The sequence below is a fragment of the Bombina bombina genome, chromosome 6, assembly GCF_027579735.1.
Source record: "Bombina bombina isolate aBomBom1 chromosome 6, aBomBom1.pri, whole genome shotgun sequence".
Lineage (NCBI taxonomy): Eukaryota > Metazoa > Chordata > Amphibia > Anura > Bombinatoridae > Bombina > Bombina bombina.
Window position 1 is genome coordinate 86,592,758 of NC_069504.1, and position 22,100 is coordinate 86,614,857.

Here is a 22,100-nt window from a genome sequence, read left to right on the forward strand (position 1 = left end):
GATCCCAAACAGTTCAAACAATGTCTTTGTTTTATTAGTAATGAAATGGCTCAGGTCTTTTCCTTCAAAAACCATGTTTTTACCCTCTAATCGTTTCACTTCCTTTTTCTTTGCAGGTTTGGTTTCTAAATTTTTAGTCATATTTTCCTTAACAGCCTGAGTAATACGGACATCCAAAAAAGCCAATCCTACATTTGTTTCTGACAGATACCAAGAGTTGTCTCTTAGCAACTGTGAGAGCACATTTTTTGACGTCTGCATCTGGGTAAGTGCTCAGAAGCTGTAGCATATCCAAATCATTCTTTGGAGCCCATCGACTTACAATTGCCTCATGCCAAAAGCAAACATATATGAGGCTGACAAAATGTGCAACCCATTTCATTCCTTCCAACTGTCGTTGAGGAATATTCAATTGTTTAGTGAAGAGGACAATTTTAAGCGCATATATTGTCTTTGCCATTCACCTTGCTTGATGCAGTGCCCCTGGGATCCTGAATGTAATGTTTATTCTTAAATGAATCTTTTTTTTCTTCTTTTGTAAACTTAGTTCTTATTTTCGAGGCAAAAACCTTGTCTACTCCACTCATTGATGAACTCATACGATCTTCTCTTTGTGACCTAAGAAATTCTTTATCTTCTTGTGATACGCTATTATGTCCATCACATTTTGCCGGGAAATGTCAAGTAACTCGACGAGATCACCTTTCCAAATCTGCCGTTTCACATTTGCTTTATCCGTGTTTCTCGATTTCTCTTTACCCAGACTTTGGTATTCTTTGTATAGCTTCTGTATACCAGCACGGATATTCTCCTCCATCTTAACAGGGATATTTGCTTTCCTCCACACTTCCTGTAGTTTAGTACTGGTAGATTTAGCAGCATCCGAAAGTGTTTCTTTCATTTCCTTGTGATGGTAAATAAAAACTAAAAGTACTTGTTCCTTTGAAGGGAGCCAAGCTCCTAAAAACTCACCACTAGGCACCTTTTCTAGCAGTCAAATTCCTCTTTTGGTTCCCATTTTAAATTTCAATTACCTGCAAAAGATGAAAGAAATACATGGGAAGACCATTAGTGTAAAGCAATTCAATGTTAGAAATTTCACTAGCTTGTGATAAAAGTGATCAATGTGTGCAACCCCTAAATATTATCCAATCTTCTTGAAATTTGGCATATATATCTATTACATCACTGAGACTCGGGGCGTAAGCAAAGTCATATGAAAATCACATCTTTGGAAAAATGAAACACCCTATTGTATGCATCCATAAACAGTAGAGTCTTTTGGAAATGCTTGAAGCTTTCAAAAGTAGGGGAGAGTCTTGTGGAGCGAGGCAGAGAGTTTCACAAGATGGGAGCCAGTCTGGAGAAGTCCTGTAATTGGGAATGTGAGGCGGTAACTAGAGAGGAGGAGAGGAGGAGGTTGTGAGCAGAGCGAAGGGGACGGGAGGGAAAGTATCTGGAGACAAGGTCTGAGATATAGGGGGAGCAGTGCAATTGAGGGCCTTGTATGTCAGAGTCAGAATTTTGTGTTTAATCCTGGAGGCAAGAGGAAGCCAGTGAAGGGATTGGTAGAGAGGTGCAGCAGATGAAAAGCGACGTGTAAGGAAGATGAGTCTGGCAGAGGCATTCATTATAGATTGTAAAGGAGCTAGGTGGCAGTTAGGGAGACCAGAGAGGACGGATCTGCAGTAGTCAAGGCAGAAAAGAATGAGAGAATGGATTACAATCCTAATTGTGTCTTGTGTAAGGAAATCTCTAATTTTAGAGATGTTTTTAAGGTGGAAATGGCAGGACGTAGCCAAAGACTGAATGTGAGGAGTGAAAGAAAGATCTGAATCACATTTAACCCCAAGACATTGGGCTTGTGGGGTAGGGGTAATGATGAAGTTGTTTACAGTTATAGAGAGATGGGGGTTGGAGATTTAAGAAAAAGGGGGGGAAATAAGGAGCTCAGTTTTGTTCAGTATAATATGAAAGCTTACAATCACTTTAAACAAAGCATTGAAATGGCCATTTTTCTCTAATCAAATTCCACATCCTAAAAGTACTTGACAAACCCAAGGCCACAGTTTTCAAGTCATTAGTGAGTACCTCAAAAAGTTTAGGAATGTAACACTGGTTTAAGAATGAAAACCATCTCCCTATTGGATGACGTTAGGAAGAAACACCACCAAAAACATACAAACATAATCTGCTCAATCAATTAAATTATAAAAATACAAATACAAATGAATAACCTAACAAACACACATGCCATTGCTACTATACCAGTTATACCCCTGTTCAATCCCCTTATAGAGACATACACACACACACATGTGCTACCATCCTCTCCCCAACACACCTGCACCCATGTCATTTAGGTGCAATCCATCCTTACTGTACAATTTGCACCCAAGTGAAAAGTCAGCCCAGTGCTCTCATAAGTCAAACCCTTCATTTTTACACCATGTTTTTAACCATGAATTAACTGACCGTAGCTCCTTCTGTCTTACTAAGTTTGCACATGGAACTGGTAATTTCTCAGAAAATATTACCTTGGAGGTTCTTGCTTTAAGCTTGCTACTAACTCACTGAAGTCATTTTTTTAGAATACTCTATCTCCTGCTGATTCATTCATTGGTGCTAATATGCACCATGACTGCAGGATAAGACCCAGATCCCATAACAATCTATCAATATGCTCTACAATATGCCTAACACAAGCCCCTGGAAGACAGAAAATTGCTCTATTTAAGGGGTCTGGATGACAAACTACCCTATCGACCTTCCTGATAATAAAGTCTCCTACAACTAACATCTGCCTCAGGCCCAGACTTGTATGCCCCTCTTCCAAAACTGAAGGACTGTTCACTATACTAGACAGAACAGCCCTCTATGACATTGCCACCCCCTGAACTGATATCCCCAATATCTTCACTCAATCTGGCAAATCTTTTGGGGTGTACCAGCTCATAACTGGCTTGTTTCTTCTGCTTATTTTTACTTCCCCTTCTAACTGTGACTCAGCTATGTCCCGGAGCTCAATCATCTATTAGGATCACTATAATCAATTAAAAGGGATCACTAACCCCCAAATCAAAATGTTAACATTAGTCGTGTGCTTTTGGTTTTTGGTTTACAAAATCAAGTTGCTGGAAACAAAGGTAACAGTTTTGTGTGCTCTTTTAATGTAAATATTTTGAGCTTTATGGGTATTAAGGGACAGCTAAATACATTAGAATGGAACTACTGAAAAATGCACAATACAAAGATAATACAATTTACTTTAAATTTAAAATATACAGTAGAATATTTTCTTTAACAAATTCAAAGTTTATCAAATTTGCCCTCCCCCTACAAAATATGACAGCCATCAGCCATTCACAAAATGCATATACTGTATGTATATACTGTGCACCTTTGCGCATGTTCAGTATGAGCTAGAGCCTCAGAAAGTGTGCATATAAAAAGAATGTGCACATTTTGAAAAAGGTATATTATACAGGTTTCATTTTTTGTGGGGGTTAACTGCATGTTCTTTCTGAATCATAAAACTTTAATTTTGAGTTTATTGGCCCTTTAACAACGGGAGCATTTTAGGATTCTGATTACTGGAGAAAGACACTGACAATACTGGAAAGTTCATTTATAGGGCTCCATTTATCAAGCCCTTCTCTCCCCTTTGACTGCAGGTTCGCACAAGAGAACCTGCAGTCAGGATATATCAAGCAGCGTTCATAAGACTGCTGCTTCCCTGCCCTGTTCTCCACCTCTTAGGTGGAGAATTTCAATCTCACCGATCTCATCCGACCAGGGAGATTGACAGCTCCTGCCTGTGTATGATTGGCTGCATGTGGACAGGGGGTGGTGTTGCATGCGAGTGCACAGGAGTGCTCTTGTGCAATGGTAAATGTGGTCAGAGGATTGCCGCCTGCCAGAGGAGAAGCCAGGCGAACAGTGGCAATTATGTGCGCCCCTGTCCAACATGAGATGATAAATAGAGACCATACTGTTTTTGGCTCCCATTATGCAGCAAACAATAAATAAATCAATATAAAAAAACAGCTTTGTCAACATCTGCATGGTGTTATCTTTTTCAAAAGGCTGTTTAGGTCAACCAAAAAAAATTACATCAGAAAAGCAAACTAACCCATAGTTATCAAGAAAATAAAAGCAGTAATAAAATGCACTAGCAAATTAACCCTATAAGTAGGCTGACCATATTGCCGCTTTAAAAAGGGACACATATGAAAAATACATATGTCAGGGCTGTTTTCAGGGCTGTTTAAAGAAATGTCTTGTATAAGAACCCTGACATATGTATTTTTCATATGTGTCCCTTCTTAAAGCGGCAATATGGTCAGCCTACCTATAAGGGTAAATAGTACTATTGAACATTATTATGTATTTGACAATTTTACAGATATTAATTTTATATGACTAGTACTAAATCATATGATAGATTGAGACTACTCATGTGCATCCTATTTATCATTATTTTTTTCATAATTTTGAAACTTCTTTTTCTTAAAATTGTTTGAAAAACATCATTTATTGATAATTTTAACTATAATAAAGAAAGTTACAAGAATTCTGATATTTCATTAAATATATTTTTCTTGTGCAAGACAGAGACAGAGATCATTATAAAGTGTTGTACAAATAACCATTCACCTTGACATTATGTAAGCTTTAGTAAAATATTTAAGGACGGAAGGAACTATAGATAAAAAAAACATAAGGAAATGACTATGAAGAGTCAAAGAATTCGGAAAAACAAAACAAGAAAAATGTTGAATATGATGTAACAGGATACATTATGTGGTAAGGACAATTTTGAGTTTGTACATGTCTAATTACCCTCAATTAAGTGTGAAGCAAATATTTTATGGTATTTCTGTATGCTTCCTTAGTAATATAAAATGTTAATATTGTTATGTTATCAAATTTTATTTTATAGAGAATTATGATACAACAAAATCAATATTTATTCATACTGAAAATTGATTCTTGTTATCATTTTCTTTTTACATCACACAGTAGGTAAATGGTATTTGTTTTTTTTACCATATTGATAGAAAATATGAAAATATGAACTATGGGAATGTGATTCTAATTGTTTTAAAATGTAAAAACTAAACAAATTAAATTATGTTGTCATGTTTCTAATAACTTTCAACTTATAGACAGACAGAAAGATAGATAGATAGATAGATAGATAGATAGTATTTTTTGCTTTATACATCACACAGTACGTACAGGGTATTTTTTTTTTTTACCATATTAATAGAAAATATGAAAATATGAAGTATGGGAATGTTATTCTAATTGTTTTGAAATTAAAAACGACACAAATTAAATTATTTTGCCATGTTTCTAATAACTTTCAACTTATAGACAGACAGAAAGATAGATAGATAGATAGATAGATAGATAGTATTTTTTGCTTTATACATCACACAGTACGTACAGGGTATTTTTTTTTTACCATATTAATAGAAAATATGAAAATATGAAGTATGGGAATGTTATTCTAATTGTTTTGAAATTAAAAACTACACAAATTAAATTATTTTGCCATGTTTCTAATAACTTTCAACTTATAGGCCCCTATTTAAGAAAGGTCTTGCGGACCTGATCCGACATTGCAGATCAGGTCCGCAAACCTCGCTGAATGCGGAGAGCAATACGCTCTCCGTATTAAGCATTGCACCAGCAGCTCACAAGAGCTGCTGGTGCAATGCCGCCCCCTGCAGACTCGTGGACAATAGGCCGCCAGCAGGGGGTGTCAATCAACCCGATCGTACTCGATTGGGTTGAATTGTGGCGATGTCTGTACGCCTGCTTAGAGCAGGCGGACAGGTTATGGAGCAGCGGTCTTTGTGACCGCTGCTTCATAACTGCTGTTTCTGGTGAGTCTTAAACACGGGGCATCAAGCTCCATTCGGAGCTTGATAAGATAGGCCCCATAGACAGATAGACAGATAGATAGATAGATAGATAGATAGATAGATAGATAGATAGATAGATAGATAGATAGATAGATAGATAGATAGATGGATACTAGTATGTTTTCCTTTTGTTAAACTGTAAACATTATTATTATTATTTTTATTTGTGAAGTGCTGCTAAATATTTCTAATATTGTGCATGTATGTGTGAGTGATTGTATGTCTATGTGTTTGTTTAAATATAAATGCTTATACCTTATTAATCGGTTCTCTATTCAATGCTCTGTTAAATGTTGGGTGTTCTATTTCTTTAAATACAGTAGAATTGCATAATCAACAAATGTATAATAGCAAGACACTCCAAAGGCACTTTCTTAATTTTAAATGAGTACTAGATTATTTTCTGACAAATTTAAAAATTAGTTTCATTGCCCTTTCCCTCTTCATCATGTGACAGCCACCAGCCAATCACAAAACCCATATATACTTATATACTGTGCATTCTTTTCACATGCTCATCAGCTGATGCCTCAGAAAGTGGACATATCAAAAGACTGTGCACATTCTGATAATGGAATTGATTTTGAAATGTGTTTAAAATTGAGTGCGCCATCTGAATCATGAAAGTTCAATTTTGAGATAGTAATATTTATATTTGTGAATTACTAAATATTTTAACTAAACTCATTATAATGCAAGTGTTTGTTAATACTCAGACTTCATTGGAAGCACAATAAATAACATTATGATTCTGCTCCATGAATGTGGCTATGATTAGTATCCACATTTATGTTAAACTGCAGCCAAACCAAATGAAAATATTTAGCATCAATGTGACCTCAGTTCAAGCCCTAAACATACACAGCACAACATTGTCTTCTGAATACTCCACATAACAAGACCAGGAGCACTGTTTGGAAATAATTTCAAATATCACCTTAAAGTCTCTCTCTCTCTCTCTCTCTCTCTCTCTATCTCTCTCTCTCTCTCTCTCTCTCTCTCTCTCTCTCTCTCTCTCTCTCTCTCTATATATATATATATATATATATATATATATATATATATATATATATCAGACTCTGTAACCTTTTAACTATTTAAATTTGGCTTTATTCAGTCAAACACAGAATAGTATGGTCTCAGTATTACAGTGTATGCTTATATGGGGTTTCTTTTCATCCAGAAAACAAACAAAATATATTAAAATAACCCCATGTAACATTTATTAGACATACTTTAATTTGAGAAATATGTTAACGACATTGGGGCCGATTAATGAAAGTGCAAACAGACATGATACGACGTAGCGTATCATGTCTGCCGCACATCGATATATATGCCGACAGCATACGCTGTCTGCATTTATCAGTGCACAAGCACATTGTGAACTGCTTGTGCAATGTCACCCCCTGCAGATTCGCGGCCAATCGGCCAATAGCAGGGGGTGTCAAAAAGCCTGATCGTATAGGATCAGGCGGATTGATGTCCGCAGCCTCAGAGCAGGCAGACCAGTAATGGAGCAGCGGTCTTTAGACCGCTGCTTCATAACTGCTGTTTCTGGCGAGCCTGAAGGCTGGCGCGGAAACGGGGGCATCAAGCTCCATAATTTGGCCCCTTAATGTGATATATTATACTGTATAATGGAATTTTTGCATTTACAAATCAATATATTCAATTGTGCAGCTTATACATAGTCATGGGACCTTACTGTAAAATGTAAGGAGCACACTTGAGTATTTACATTGGTTGAGAATGGAAGTAATACTTATATTGAATGCTTTTCCACCCGAGATTTGTACCAAGAGATAACATATCAAACTCTAGCTTGAAACACTGGAAATGGAAAAGCAGGAAGGCCTGACCTCCTAGAAACTAGTAACAATCCCACCTTGAAATTCTTGCTTTCATCTCTTAAAGGCACAGTAAACACCCTGCAATTTCAAACATTATCTGCAATCTTAAAATGGATTAACATATCAGCAGAAATGATATCTGCTGCAGACAGGGGTTGCCAATATTATTGAGTTAACAAAATCTTCATTGTTTGGCTTCAGAAGAAATGATAACATACTTTAGTTTAGGAAGAAATATGTGGAAAGGTTGGGCTTGTGTGGACAGCTTTGTGCTTTTTCATTTTCCAGGACTGGAAAATTCACAGTTTATTTTTGGTTAAGCAGAAAAAGGGATTAAAAAAACAATGAGAGTGCATTACAAAGTTAAAAGTGCAATACATTGCAATTAGTTTGTTTTCAATATTTTATATTATTGATATAGAGCAGTGTGCCGTGAGAGATCCTCAGGTGTGCCACGGCAGACTGACAACAGTGTGACAACAGTGTGACATATTTTTTACTTGTTTTTTACTCCCAGTGCAGGGGTAGTTTGTAGGAGGCATGGCATAACAGCACAATACATACAGTATGTGTGTGTTTGTGTGTATGTGTATATATATATGCTATATTAGGCTACAATGTGTGATTTTTTTTTAAATTTTGGGATGGTGGTGTGCCACAGGATTTTTTAATGTAAAAAAGTGTGCCACGGCAAAAAAAAGGTTAAAAATCACTGATATAGAGTTATTTGTTAAAATGTAACACGTATTATATCTTCTCCCAATCCATATTTTTTCTTTATGTAGAAACAGGAGATATCAAAATAATTCACATTAAATAGGTCTAACTTTTCTTTTCTTATATTTAAACATAAATTCCTTTTTGACCTTAAAAAATGGCAATAATGTATTTACTCTTTGATTAATATCCTAGATTTTCATGCTGGTTTAGATAACAGGGAATGTTTGTTAGCTAAAAAGCACTTTTTTTTCTTTTTAAATCTGCAGTAACAGCTTCACTTGTCACTTGATGACTGCCACTGCTTTGAAAAGCCCTTTTTCTTTGTTGAAGGTACAATCTCTTGCCTCAGGCGGTTATTTCATGTAACACAACACCCTTCATTGACCCTGTATATAATTATATAATGTCATCCTCTGTATGTCTAACCACTTTTTTCACAATAAATAAAAACACCTAATTTGGCTTGCCCCTTCTAATAGCTATACACCATTCATTCTACTCATTTTTTCTCTGAACCGTTTCATGTTTTTCAGTATCCTGTGTGCAAGTTGGGGAAACATAGTCTTAATCATGTTAAAGGTAAAGGGTTACCAGAAAATGTATACTATATTTTTTAGTCGTGTCACTATTTTAATTTAGGACCAGATTATGAGTGGAGCACCAACATTTGCGCATGGGGGATATCGGGTTTACACGTTCATTTGTGTGCAGGTCAAATTGCGCTCGTATTACAAGTTGGAAGTAAAAGCGATCGCTTGAGAGCTATTGAAGTTAACGCTCATCAGGTTAGCGCGACCTCAAAGCTGTGGTTAACTGTTTTGCAAAACAAAAAGTGTGACAAAACACATCAAAAATATATTACAACCTACAGTTACACTCATAATAACACTATCTAATAAAAAAATATTAAATAAAAAAAAAAAAGGTAATAGGTCTCAGTTATTAGAAGAAAAGGAAGGCAAAAGGGCTTTAACATAGGATACATACATAAAGATGAATATGTATGTATATATAGAGATATGAACAGATTTATTATGTATTTATATGTGTATATACTGTATGTATTTACAGACATACAGTGCTGTGCAAAAGTCTTAGGCCACAATTAGATTGGTTGTTTTACCATAGTTTTAATAACCATCCATATTTATTTTTCAGTCTCTTTATTAAAATACAAAAAGAAAATACAGGAAATATGTACACAAAATATAAAAAAAACACAATGTTTAGAACAAAATGGCTTCTTCAGGCAGAAGTAAGTATTTAGTGTGACCTCCCTTGGCACTAAGCACATCTTGAACTCTTTTGAACTTTTTTGTCCTGAAGTTTTCTGAAGTATTATACCAGTCTTCTTTCAGCACTTCCCAGAGTTCTTTAGATTTAGGTTGTCTTATTTATTTCTCTGTCCAGGTGACCTCATACTGCCTCTTTAATATTCAGGTCTGGACTCTGTGGAGTCTTTATAACAGCTTGAATGCCACATCTTGAGTATTCAGTTTGTTTGCTGAGAGTGGCCATGCTGTTGCAAAAGTATGATTTTATATCTGTCAAATTCTGTGATCTTTGGAATTTGGAATGGAATGATAAGAAATAGTAGGATAAATACAGGTGTTAGCAATGACATTTATTAGGGTTCCATTCCATTTAGGTTTACTAGAGCCAGGTTCCTGCTATTGCTCAAGTGTAAGAGAAGGTCATACTAAATACTTGCCACTTTAGTCTATAGAAGCATTTTTTTCTGGGGAGTTTTTTCTTTCTGTTTTTTATACTGCATACAAATAACCTGTATTTTCTGGTTGTATTCTAATAAAGAGACTGAGGAATAACTATATATGGTCATTATACCATTGCTAAAACAACACATCTAATGATAGCCTGCACAGTGCTATATATATATATATATATATATATATATATATATATATATATATATATATACAGCATATATGCATGTATAGATGTACGTATGTGTACTGTATATATATATATTTACAGACATATATACACATATAAACATGTAAATACATATGTACACACATATATATATATATATATATATATATATATATACAGTCTCTCACAAAAGTGAGTACACCCCTCACATTTTTTGTAAATATTTTATTATATCTTTTTATGTGACAGCACTGAAGAAATTACACTTTGCTGCAATGTAAAGTAGTGAGTGTACAGCCTGTATAACAGTGTAAATTTACTATCCCCTCAAAATAACTCAACACACAGCATTGATGTCTAAACCGTTGGCAACAAAAGTGAGTACACCCCTAAGTGGAAATGTCCATATTGAACCCAAAGTGTCAATATTTTGTGTGGCCACCATTATTTTCCAGCACTGCCTTAACCCTCTTGGGCATGAAGTTCACCAGAGCTTCACAGGTCACCACTGGAGTCCTCTTCCACTCCTCCATGACGACATCACAGAGTTTCTGGATGTTAGAGACCTTGAGCTCCCCCAACTTCCATTTGATGATGCTCAACAGATGCTCAATAGGGTTTAGGTCTGGAGACATGCTTGGCCAGTCCATCACCTTTACCCTCAGCTCCTTTAGCAAGGCAGTGGTTGTCTTGGAGGTGTCTTTGGGGTTGTTATTATGTTGGAATACTGCCCTGCGCCCCAGTCTCCGGAGGGAGGGGATCATGTTCTGCATCAGTATGTCACAGTACATGTTGGCATTCATGGTTCCCTCAATGAACTGTAGCTCCCCAGAGCCGGCAGCACTCATGCAGGCCCAGACCATGACACTCCCACCACCATGCTTGACTGTAGGCAAGACACACTTGTCTTTGTATTCCTCACCTGGTTGCCTCCACGCTTGACACCATCTGAACCAAATAAGTTTATCTTGGTCTCATTGGACCACAGGACATGGTTCCAGCAATCCATGTCCTTATTCTGGTTGTCTTCAGCAAACTGTTTGCAGGCTTTCTTATGCATCATCATCATCTTTAGAAGATTTTTTCTTCTGGGGCAACAGCCATGCAGACCAATTTGATGCTGTGTGCAGCGTACGGTCTGAGCACTGACAGGCTGACCCCCCACCCCTTCAACCTCTGCAGCAATGCTGGCAGAACTCATACGTCTATTTCCCAAAGACAACCTCTGAATATGACGTTGAGCACGTACACTTAACTTCTTTGGTCGACCCTGGCAAGGCCTGTTCTGAGTGAAATCTGCCCTGTGAAACCGCTGTATGGTCTTGCCCATCGTGCTGTAGCTCAGTTTCAGGGTCTTGGCAATCTTCTTATAGCCTAGGCCATCTTTATCTAGAGCAACAATTCTTTTTTTCAGATCCTCAGAGAGTTCTTTACCATGAGGTGCCATGTTAAACTTCCAGTGACCAGTATGAGAGAGTGGGAAAGCAATAACACCAAATTTAATACACCTGCTCCCCATTCACGACTCAGACCTTGTAACACTGAGTCACATGACACCGGGGAGGGAAAATGGCTAATTGGGCCCAATTTGGACATTTCCACTTAGGGGTGTACTCACTTTTGTTGCCAATAGTTTAGACATTAACGGCTGTGTGTTGAGTTATTTTGAGGGGACAGCAAATTTACACTGTTATACAGGCTGTACACTCACTACTTTACATTGTAGAAAAGTGTAATTTCTTAAGTGTTGTCACATGAAAAGATATAATAAAATATTTACAAAAATGTGAGGGCGTACTCCCTTTTGTGAGATATTATATATATATGCATTGGAGCCCTTTGCAGTTGAGTAGATGAAAAATGAAAAAAGCATTTATGAAATATTCATATTTAATAAAGTGTTATACTGTGTATTTACTGTAAATATTTCACATTCCAATGTTCTTACATAGCAGAATATGTTCTATGTATTTATAAATAGATATACTTTTATATATATATATATATATATATATATATATATATATATATATATATATATATATATACTGTATAATCAACTATATATATATAGGTAAAGATATATCTTTGTGCAAAATACCATCAGATATATGTAGAAATATTTATTTATGAATAAACAGAACATATTCTGCTATGTGAAGAACAATGGAATGTGAAATATTAATATTTTCATGTCGAATTAGTGCACTTGAGAATATGCAATCAGGTTTGCGTGGGGTTTTTTCTCACTTTTTTTGCTCCATTGAATATAATGGAAGAAAGCGTTGACGCACGCGTAATATCCTAACTTCTGCTTTTTGCGTGCATCAGGTTAGCATTCGTGCGAAAACAGTTTACTTTAAACTCGTAATATGAGCATTACCTAACATGCGCAAAAAGCTCCACTTGTAATCTGGCCCTATGTTGGAAGTGATCAGCCGTTTAAAGGCTAAACTAGCAGGATAATAAATACACACTGGAAAGAAGGTAACATTCAGCATTTGGGGTAAATCTATAAGTGCAAGAGGGAAAAATCTGTGATCATTTGTTATTAAACAATAATACAAGCTATAAATATTTGCTATAGATGGAAATATTATTAACGTGCAATTTTAAAATTCTGCACAAACAACTTTATAGAAAGATATTTTAGAGGCAATGACACCCTTGCATATTGGTACTTATCTCAAACAGAAAAGATACAATAAAATAATGAATTCTTTACTATTAGGGAAAATCACTTTCAAATGCAAACATTGATAAAACTATTGTGATATGGACAAGAAACACTACATCATGTTTCAGCACATTTGTGAAATCCTTTCTGTGATTAATAGAGGGTAGCACATCACAGTCTCTATGTCACACAAGGAACTAGAGAATGAAGGTTTTGACAGCAGATGAAAACCAAAAGTCCTATTGAGTCTCTGTAAACTTTAAGCATAAAGGGGACATAAAAATCCAAATTAAACTTTCATGATGCCATTTTCCTTTTAACTTCTATTAGCATATTTACTTTGTTCTCTTTGGGTTATCCTTTGTTTAAGAGTATACTTAAGTACAGGGGTGGGACTGCCATTGGTGCAGCAGGTGCAGTAGTACCAAGGTTAGGAGACCCATGCATCTAGTCATTACTCAACGTCATGTTACAGAGCAACATGTATATAATTACTATTGCTTTCTACTGAGTTACCTTTGGGGGCCAAAAAACATTTTGCACCAGGGCCCTCTGTTGAGTAGAACCGCTACAGCGTACGGAGGCTTAGGTGTGTGGACGTAGCAATATTTGGCAGGAGTATTTGCAACAATATTTGTAAACTTGTTATTTATTATTGCACACACTGCTGCTTTCTAGTGCTATTTTCCCATAATATATTAATCTATATAGCGAGCATTACCTTTCTTAATTTGTTTTCTCAAATTATATCAACATAATGCTCAATGTCTGCCAAATTAATCTAATCCCCAAATTCTGCATAATTATTATGTGATATCTGTTATAGGAGTCCAATAAATAAACAATTTATCCACATAATAAGAATACTCTAGAACCCTCACATTAAATAACTCAATTTGCACAAGACCATTCACTTACGAAGAAAAACTAAATAAAATATATAATGTTAGTTGATAAATATAAATCAGTGTAAAGATGTTGGAAAATATAGAGAACATATCAATTACACATAATAAGTGAACTCTCGGATGAAATAAAAGTTGAGTCTTAGCAATGTGGTTACTAAAACTTTGGTATCTCTTGGGAGATCTCATTGAAACGTGCAATAAGAGCTCGAGCCCTCTCTGACCCTAAATAAAATAGTTCCTGTTGTGAAAAACCTATTGTCGGAGTGTTTGTTCCTTGGACATAACCTGAAACTAATGAGCAAAGGTTACACTTATCCTCTTACTACACTCATAAAATACCTATTGGGTAGTTGAGTAGTTCAATACTCAGCAGAACTGGGCTCTCAATTGTTGAAGAATGAATTACATATTACTGCAACTGATACATTATTAAATACAATGTAAAGTTTTAGTCTTTCATTTTTGAGAAAATTGCAGTATTAGGGCCTGTTTATCTATACAGGACTCCAAACTTGCCATATAGTAAGCAGTGCACCCTATGGGAGCATGTGAAAGTTAGTTAATGCTTACCCCTACCTCCAAATAGATTTTACTGTTCAGAATTATTAAAAAGTGTAGCCAATCAGATGTTGTATTTCCCTGCCCCACTAAAAGCAAACTTAGCTCGTTCACTCTTTACCTAATCTTAGTGCTATGCAATGAATATTGTACAGCTATATTTACAACCTGACATACTGCTGTTAGACTAGGTAATCTCACTAGGAACATGATCTTCCAATCATTATGTCTGCCTTTTCCTTTCTTACCTTTATTTATTGTAACTCCTATAAATCAATGCAGAACCTGTTGGCCAATTGCAAATAAAGGTAAAACTAAATATGACATACAGGAACACAGTCTGCTTACCTTCAAGAGGATGACACAGTATCTGCAGGGCCGTCTTTAACACAGACGGGGGGCAGCTGCCCAGGGCCCAGTCTTTGCTGAGGGGCCAAAGAGTCCTAAAAAAAAAAAAAAGCCAGACTGCTGTCATGTGCCGGTGTCGTGTGACATACCAAGCTAGTGCCATGTGCTGTTTTAGATGTGCACTGTGTAGCACTGAATGCTAAGCCCTAACTCGGCATCCAGTCAATCCCACTGCATCAGAAAAGGTCCTGCTGGGGTTACCACTGTTACCACGTAACTGCTGTGGTGGTGGGGATTGTTTCTGGATAGGGCTGACTATAGGCGCATGCAGCAGGCACGTGAGGATTTGAGCATCTGTGCAGCTGCATACACTGCTCTCTTCGGTCTTGAGACTGTGTGAATCGTCTCACACTGTATCCATGCAGCCTTGGGCAGACAACATCCAGTCTGCTGGTACCCTTAGCCCTGCTCTTTCTGCTGTGGCCCTAAGATCAACTAACTGAAGTTTGTTAGGGGAACAGTGCTTTGTAGAAAGGTGTCAGTGGGAAGAATAAGTGAGTGCACACATGCCCCTCCTCCATGCAGCATTGTCTAGTGCAGGGTGAGAGGGAACTTGGTCCTAGAAAAGAAGTGACATGTGTTTCTGTGGCTGATGTATAATGTCATGCTGATACTTCACACATTATGGTAAGGTTTATTTTTATAGTTGTTTTTTTCTCTCTGTCTCAGATTTTACAGCTTCCCATAGTAGTTCTGCTGTTCCAGTCAGTACACTTATATTTGTCTGCAACTCCATGCTTCCGCCTCAGTCTTTACCTTGTTTTGCTCCTGTTGGCTGCCCTAAATCTCTTTAACCAGCTAACCTCACACCAGAATCATATTCAAAAGCATATTATATTAATCCACAGTGGAGGAATTTATATATTTATTTACTTATTAGTACTGCTTAGGTCCAGTTTCACATATTGCAATTTATTTCATTTTTTAAAAATAATTAGCCCAGCAGTGAATGATCCACTGCTGGGCTAATAATTTTTTTTATTTTTTTTTTATAAAATAAATTGATTTAGTTGTTTTTCAGGCTGTTGGGGTGGAGAGCAAAATTGCATGGGGGGTCCAAGAAAATGTTTGCCCAGGGTCCAGTCAATATTAAAGACAGCCCTGAGTATCTGAATGCTCCACAACCATCTGAATCTAAACTGAAAAAAATAGCTGGAATAAAGGGGCAGCCATGAACTCTGGTAAACATGAACCCACAGGGTAGGCTAAACATTTATTTATATGGAAAGATTGAGAACGTATGTAAAGACAAATATGTTTTATGCACTCCAATCTATTAAATACATTTTCTCAAAACAAAAAAAAGTTTACTGTCCTGTTAAAGGGATACTAAATTTAACATTTTTATTTAATGATTCAGATAGAGCATTCATTTTTAAGCAACTTACACCTATTTTCAAATTTTATTCATTCTCTTGCTATCTTTATTTAAAAAGCAGGAATATAAAGCTTAGGAGCCGGACCATTTTTGGTTCACAACCTGGGTTATGCTTGCTTTTTGGTTGGCTTAATGTAGTCACCAATAAGCAAGCGCTATTCAGGGTGCTGAACCTAAGCTTCACATTCCTACTTTTTTTTTAAAAAAAGATAGCAAGAGGATGAAAAAAAACATTGATAATAGGAGTAAATTAGAAAGTTCCTTAAAATTGCATGCTCTATCTGAATCATGAAAGAAAATGTTTTGGTTTAGTATCCCTTTAATTATTTGTCATTTTAGAGGTTTTTTAAAGAATAAACATACTTTATTATTTTAATGCTTCTATGTACAAATTCAATTAAATTAGTTGCAAAATCATAAGGACTCAGTTTCAGTCTCATCATGAGGGATGGAGGAATATTTTGGCACATTCTCTCAAATAACAAATTCTGGATAAATGTGTTTACACTTAAATCTCAAATGTTTATAGAACATACAGCATTCATTTGTTTGAAAACAAATGTTACATTTTTATATCAAATGTGACCTTGAATTAAAAAAAAATCTAAATATATAAATTAAAATTACAATGTTAATTCTGATATTTTGAGTGCTCCTTGTATTAGATCTACATTTTACATTTAATTTTCCAATGTCCTATTTGATGTACTGAAATGTAACATTAAATAAAAAGTTACATTTGTTTTATATAACAATTTGAATGGTAGAGGAAATGTCAAGGCAAATATCCCTCTCTAAATGTAATATCACAAGAGATATTTGCCTATCCTTACTCATACATCTTTATGCAAATCATTTCTTACTTCCTATATATAATTTCCTGTGAATTGATTTGCTAATAATAAAAGAATGATAGTAAGCAACTTTACTGTGGATGAGATATAACTGCCAGACTTCCTTTAGGACATGACAATTGTACACACTCTATAATTTAAACAAGTTTCTTCTTTCCTGATTACAAAACACTGCTGAACTCCCATTGTCCCTTTAATTGCTATCCTTTCACCAAATGTTAAATCTTCTCTTATGAAATAATTCCTAAACTGTTTCAACATGTATTTTAGTTTTTTTCCTCTAACAAAAGAAGAAGCGTGAACTAAGGGTGCAAGTTTAGATTTATTTGTCAGGAAAATAAATCAGTTCAAAACTTCTTTACAAGGTAACCTGTTGAGAACAGTACTGAAAAGTGTAGGAAATCAAATTCAACCAGCACATTTTATTGATTTTATTTTTTTAATAATCAGTTGGATTTTTTGAAGGTATATCCTGATTTGATTAGATAGATAGATAGATAGATATAGATAGATGATATAAAGAAAGGAAGATATATAGAGATAGATAGATAGATAATATACAGAAAGGTAGATAGATGATAGATTGATAAAAAATAAACATTTTATAAAAATTACATAAAAACAGACAAACGAAGTAGTCAATAGGAGGCATTTCCAGTGTGATCTCTTCAAGACTGGCAAGGAATGATGGTACAGTGTCTGTTGTATCAGATTCTCAAGGCAGGAGAGGGAGATCCATTGGAGCAGGTTCTAGGTTTGTCAGGGCCTCAGCATTTGCCATCTCTTTCTCATGCACCATAAGAGGAATACCAGCTAAGCAAATGTGACTGAGTTTGTCCTCTTCAGGGACCTCAAATCTTTAAAAATCTGAAGAATTGTTTGGGAAAAAGTTTTCAATCTCAGGATAGTCTTCTTTATGAGGCTTAGCAAGGCAAACTAAGTCAAAAGCCTTTTTTGCTGCAGGCGCATGCCCTTTAAAGGGATTTTCTTGATTCAGATAGAGCAGGCAATTTTAAGCAACTTTTTAATGTACTCCTATTATGATTTTTTCCTCATTCTCTTGCTATCTTTATTTGAAAAAGCAAAAATGTAAGCATAGGAGCCAGACCATTTTTGGTTCAGCACCTAGGTAGCAATTTTTGATTGGTGTCTAAATGTAGCTACAAATCAGCAAGCGCTACCCAGGTTCTCAACCAAAAGTGGTCCGGCTCCTAAGCTTACATTCAAATAAAGATACCAAGAGAACAAAGAAAAATTGATAATAGGAGTAAGTAAGAAAGTTGCTTTAAATTGCATGCTCTATCTGAATCATGAAAGTTTACTTTTGACTGGACTATTGCTTTTCTTAAAGGCAGTGTGTGCCATAGCCACTTTCTGAGGTACCACTTATTTATTGACATTTCCCAATGCTTTTCTGGAAGCCACAGGTTCAGTTGACTTAAAGACTTTCCCTGGGTATAAAGTCTGACCCTTGCTAGATAAAGGCTTTGTGGATTTTGCAGAATGCTTTACCAGATCTTTAGATGATAGGTTAGTAAGAAGGTCTCCATTCTCTTGGTCAACATAAATCATTGTTGCCATCTTTCTTCGTAAACAACCACAATTAACACCTGATCAGATTGATAGTTAATAGATAGATGATATACATAAATATAGATTGATAGATGATATATAGATAACTAAATAGATGATATATAGAATGATAGATAGATAATTGATAGATAGATGATGATGATAGATAGATAGATAGATAGATAGATAGATAGAAAGATAGATTTTTAAATATTACATAAAAACAGACAAACTAAGTAGTCAATAGGAGGCATTTCCAGTGTGATCTCTTCAAGACTGGCAAGGAATGATGGTACAGTGTCTGTTGTATCAGATTCCCAAGGCAGGAGAGGGCGATTCATTGGAGCAGGTTCTAGGTTTGTCAGGGCCTTAACCTTTGCCATCTCTTTCTCATGCACCATAAGAGGAATACCAGCTAAGCAAATGTGACTGAGTCTGTGCTCTTCAAAATCTGAAGAAGCACCTCCCCTGTCAAATCAGAAAAAAGTTTTTAATTATGAATAAAAAAAAAGTTGGGTTTTTCTGTTTAAATTTTTTTGATCCCTCCTCACCTAGTTACCTCCCCGCCCCACCCCTTCCTTCTGCCGGCACTACCAGATGCAATCCCAATATATCCTAATATAAATCCATTATCCATGTTGCACAATTAAGAGGCAGTGAGCCGTTCCGTTGCCCTTCATTTATTGCGCAACATGGATGCTGATAGTGTTTTTAGCTCACTATGAGCTAGCGCCACCCAGTGGTGTCTCACCAGGCCCATACCACGCTCCAATAGAGGCGGTTCTCAAAACTGCCTCTATGATGGAGCTAATCTGGACACTCGGACAGCCAATCAGCATCAGCGCTGCCGGGGAAGTGTGCCGGCCGGGCTTGGTTGAGTGACGTCGGACTTACTGGCGTCCTTGGCGGGAACACACAGTCTTGAGGCAAGTTCGCTTTGCTGTGACATCTGCCAGTGATGGATCTGCATTCTGCAATGCAGATCCATCACTGGCAGCCAAAGTGTTAAAAGATTAACACAGTCACATATCTAGCTCTATATGGGGTAAAAATTAAGAGCGCTACAAAGATTTTCAGAACTGGCATTTAAACAAGAATTATTTTATTTAACAGTTCTGTGTGTTAATCATCCTCAGTAAATGAAACAATAAAAAATAACAAAGTGAAGATATTTTATATTTTCATTAAAAAATGGCTGGAATTTAATTATGCATAGTTCATGTGAGAATTTTGATCTTATGCATCCTCAAAATGTAAAGGCATAAATAATTTGTCATCATACATTTTATATACAGTATCTATGTGTATATACTGTATGTGCATTTGTGGGTTTATATATGTGCATGTCTTTATATGTGTGCACGTGTGTATATGTTTTTGTCAGTGCATGTGTGTCTATATGTGCACACATATGTCTCTATGACTTTATATGCATGCATGTGTGTGTATGTATTGATATGAATGCACGTGTGTGGAGGCTTTTATATGGGTGCATGCGTGTGTGTTTTTATATGAGTGACCGTGTGTGTGTATGTGTTTATATGGTTGCACATGTGTATTGGTGCACGTGTGTGGATAAGTGTGTGTTTATATATGTGCATATATTTGTGTGTGTGTTTGGAACTTTGGTACTTAAAGTCAAATTTCACATTTACACATACATGGGCTGCAAACAAACATTTTATTTTATATTTTTTTATGTGACATATATTTTAAGTTTTGTTTCTTAATTAGTGACTTAAATATTAAAGGGACATGAAAGACATGTTTCTCCAACATTGGTGTGTCCGGTCCACGGCGTCATCCTTACTTGTGGGATATTCTCTTCCCCAACAGGAAATGGCAAAGAGTCCCAGCAAAGCTGGTCACATGGTCCCTCCTAGGCTCAGCCCACGCCAGTCATTCTCTTTGCCGTTGCACAGGCAACATCTCCACGGAGATGGTTAAGAGTTTTTTTGGTGTTTAAATGTAGTTTTTATTCTTCTATCAAGTGTTTGTTATTTTAAAATAGTGCTGGTATGTACTATTTACTCTGAAACAGAAAAGGATGAAGATTTCTGTTTGTAAGAGGAAGATGATTTTAGCAGACAGTAACTAAAATCGATTACTGTTTCCACATAGGAATGTTGAGATAAAGTAACTTCAGTTGGGGGAAACAGTTAGCAGACTTTTCTGCTTAAGGTATGACTAGCCATATTTCTAACAAGACTGTGTAATGCTGGAAGGCTGTCATTTCCCCTCATGGGGACCGGTAAGCCATTTTCTTAGTCAAAAACAAACAGAATAAAGGGCTTATTATGGGCTAAAAAACTGGTAGACATTTTTATGGGCTAAATCGATTGCTTTATTTGTGCATATTATTCAGATTTAGGCTAACAATTGGCATTATAATCTTGGGGAACGTTTATAAAACGGCAGGCACTGTATTGGACACCTTTTTCAGTCAGGGGGCTTTTCTAGTCATAGACTGAGCCTCATTTTCGCGCCATTAATGCGCAGTTGTTTTTTGAGAGCAGGGCATGCAGATGCATGTGTGAGGATATAAGAATCTCTGAAAAAGCTTTTAGAAGGCGTCATTTGGTATCGTATTCCCCTCAGGGCTTGGTTGGGTCTTAGCAAAGACTATATCTGGGACTGTATAGGGGTTAAATTGAAAAACGGCTCCGGTTCCGTTATTTTAAGGGTTAAAGCTCTGAAAATTGGTGTGCAATACTTTTAAGGCTTTAAGACACTGTGGTGAAATTTTGGTAATTTTTGAACAATTCCTTCATACTTTTTCACATATTCAGTAATAAAGTGTTTTCTGTTTGAAATTTAAAGTGACAGTAACGGTTTTATTTTAAAACGTTTTTTGTGCTTTGTTGACAAGTTTAAGCCTGTTTAACATGTCTGTACCTTCAGATAAGCTATGTTCTATATGTATGAAAGCCAATGTGTCTCCCCATTTAAATTTATGTGATAATTGTGCCATAGCGTCCAAACAAAGTAAGGACAGTACTGCCACAAATAATGATATTGCCCAAGATGATTCCTCAAATGAGGGGAGTAAACATGATACTACATCATCTCCTACTGTGTCTACACCAGTTTTGCCCATGCAGGAGGCCCCTAGTACATCTAGTGCGCCAATACTTATTACCATGCAACAATTAACGGCTGTAATGGATAACTCCATAGCAAATCTTTTATCCAAAATGCCTACTTATCAGAGAAAGCGCGATTGCTCTGTTTTAAACACTGAAGAGCAAGAGGACGCTGATGATAATTGTTCTGTCATACCCTCACACCAATCTGAAGGGGCCATGAGGGAGGTTTTGTCTGAGGGAGAAATTTCAGATTCAGGAAA

At 36.2% G+C, this 22,100-nt stretch overlaps 1 pseudogene; it reads right to left on the minus strand.

Moving 5' to 3' along the window:
- Positions 1-1,019: 1,019 nt before the first annotated feature.
- On the minus strand, positions 1,020-18,784 carry LOC128664324 (securin-like; annotated as a pseudogene).
- Positions 18,785-22,100: the final 3,316 nt, after the last annotated feature.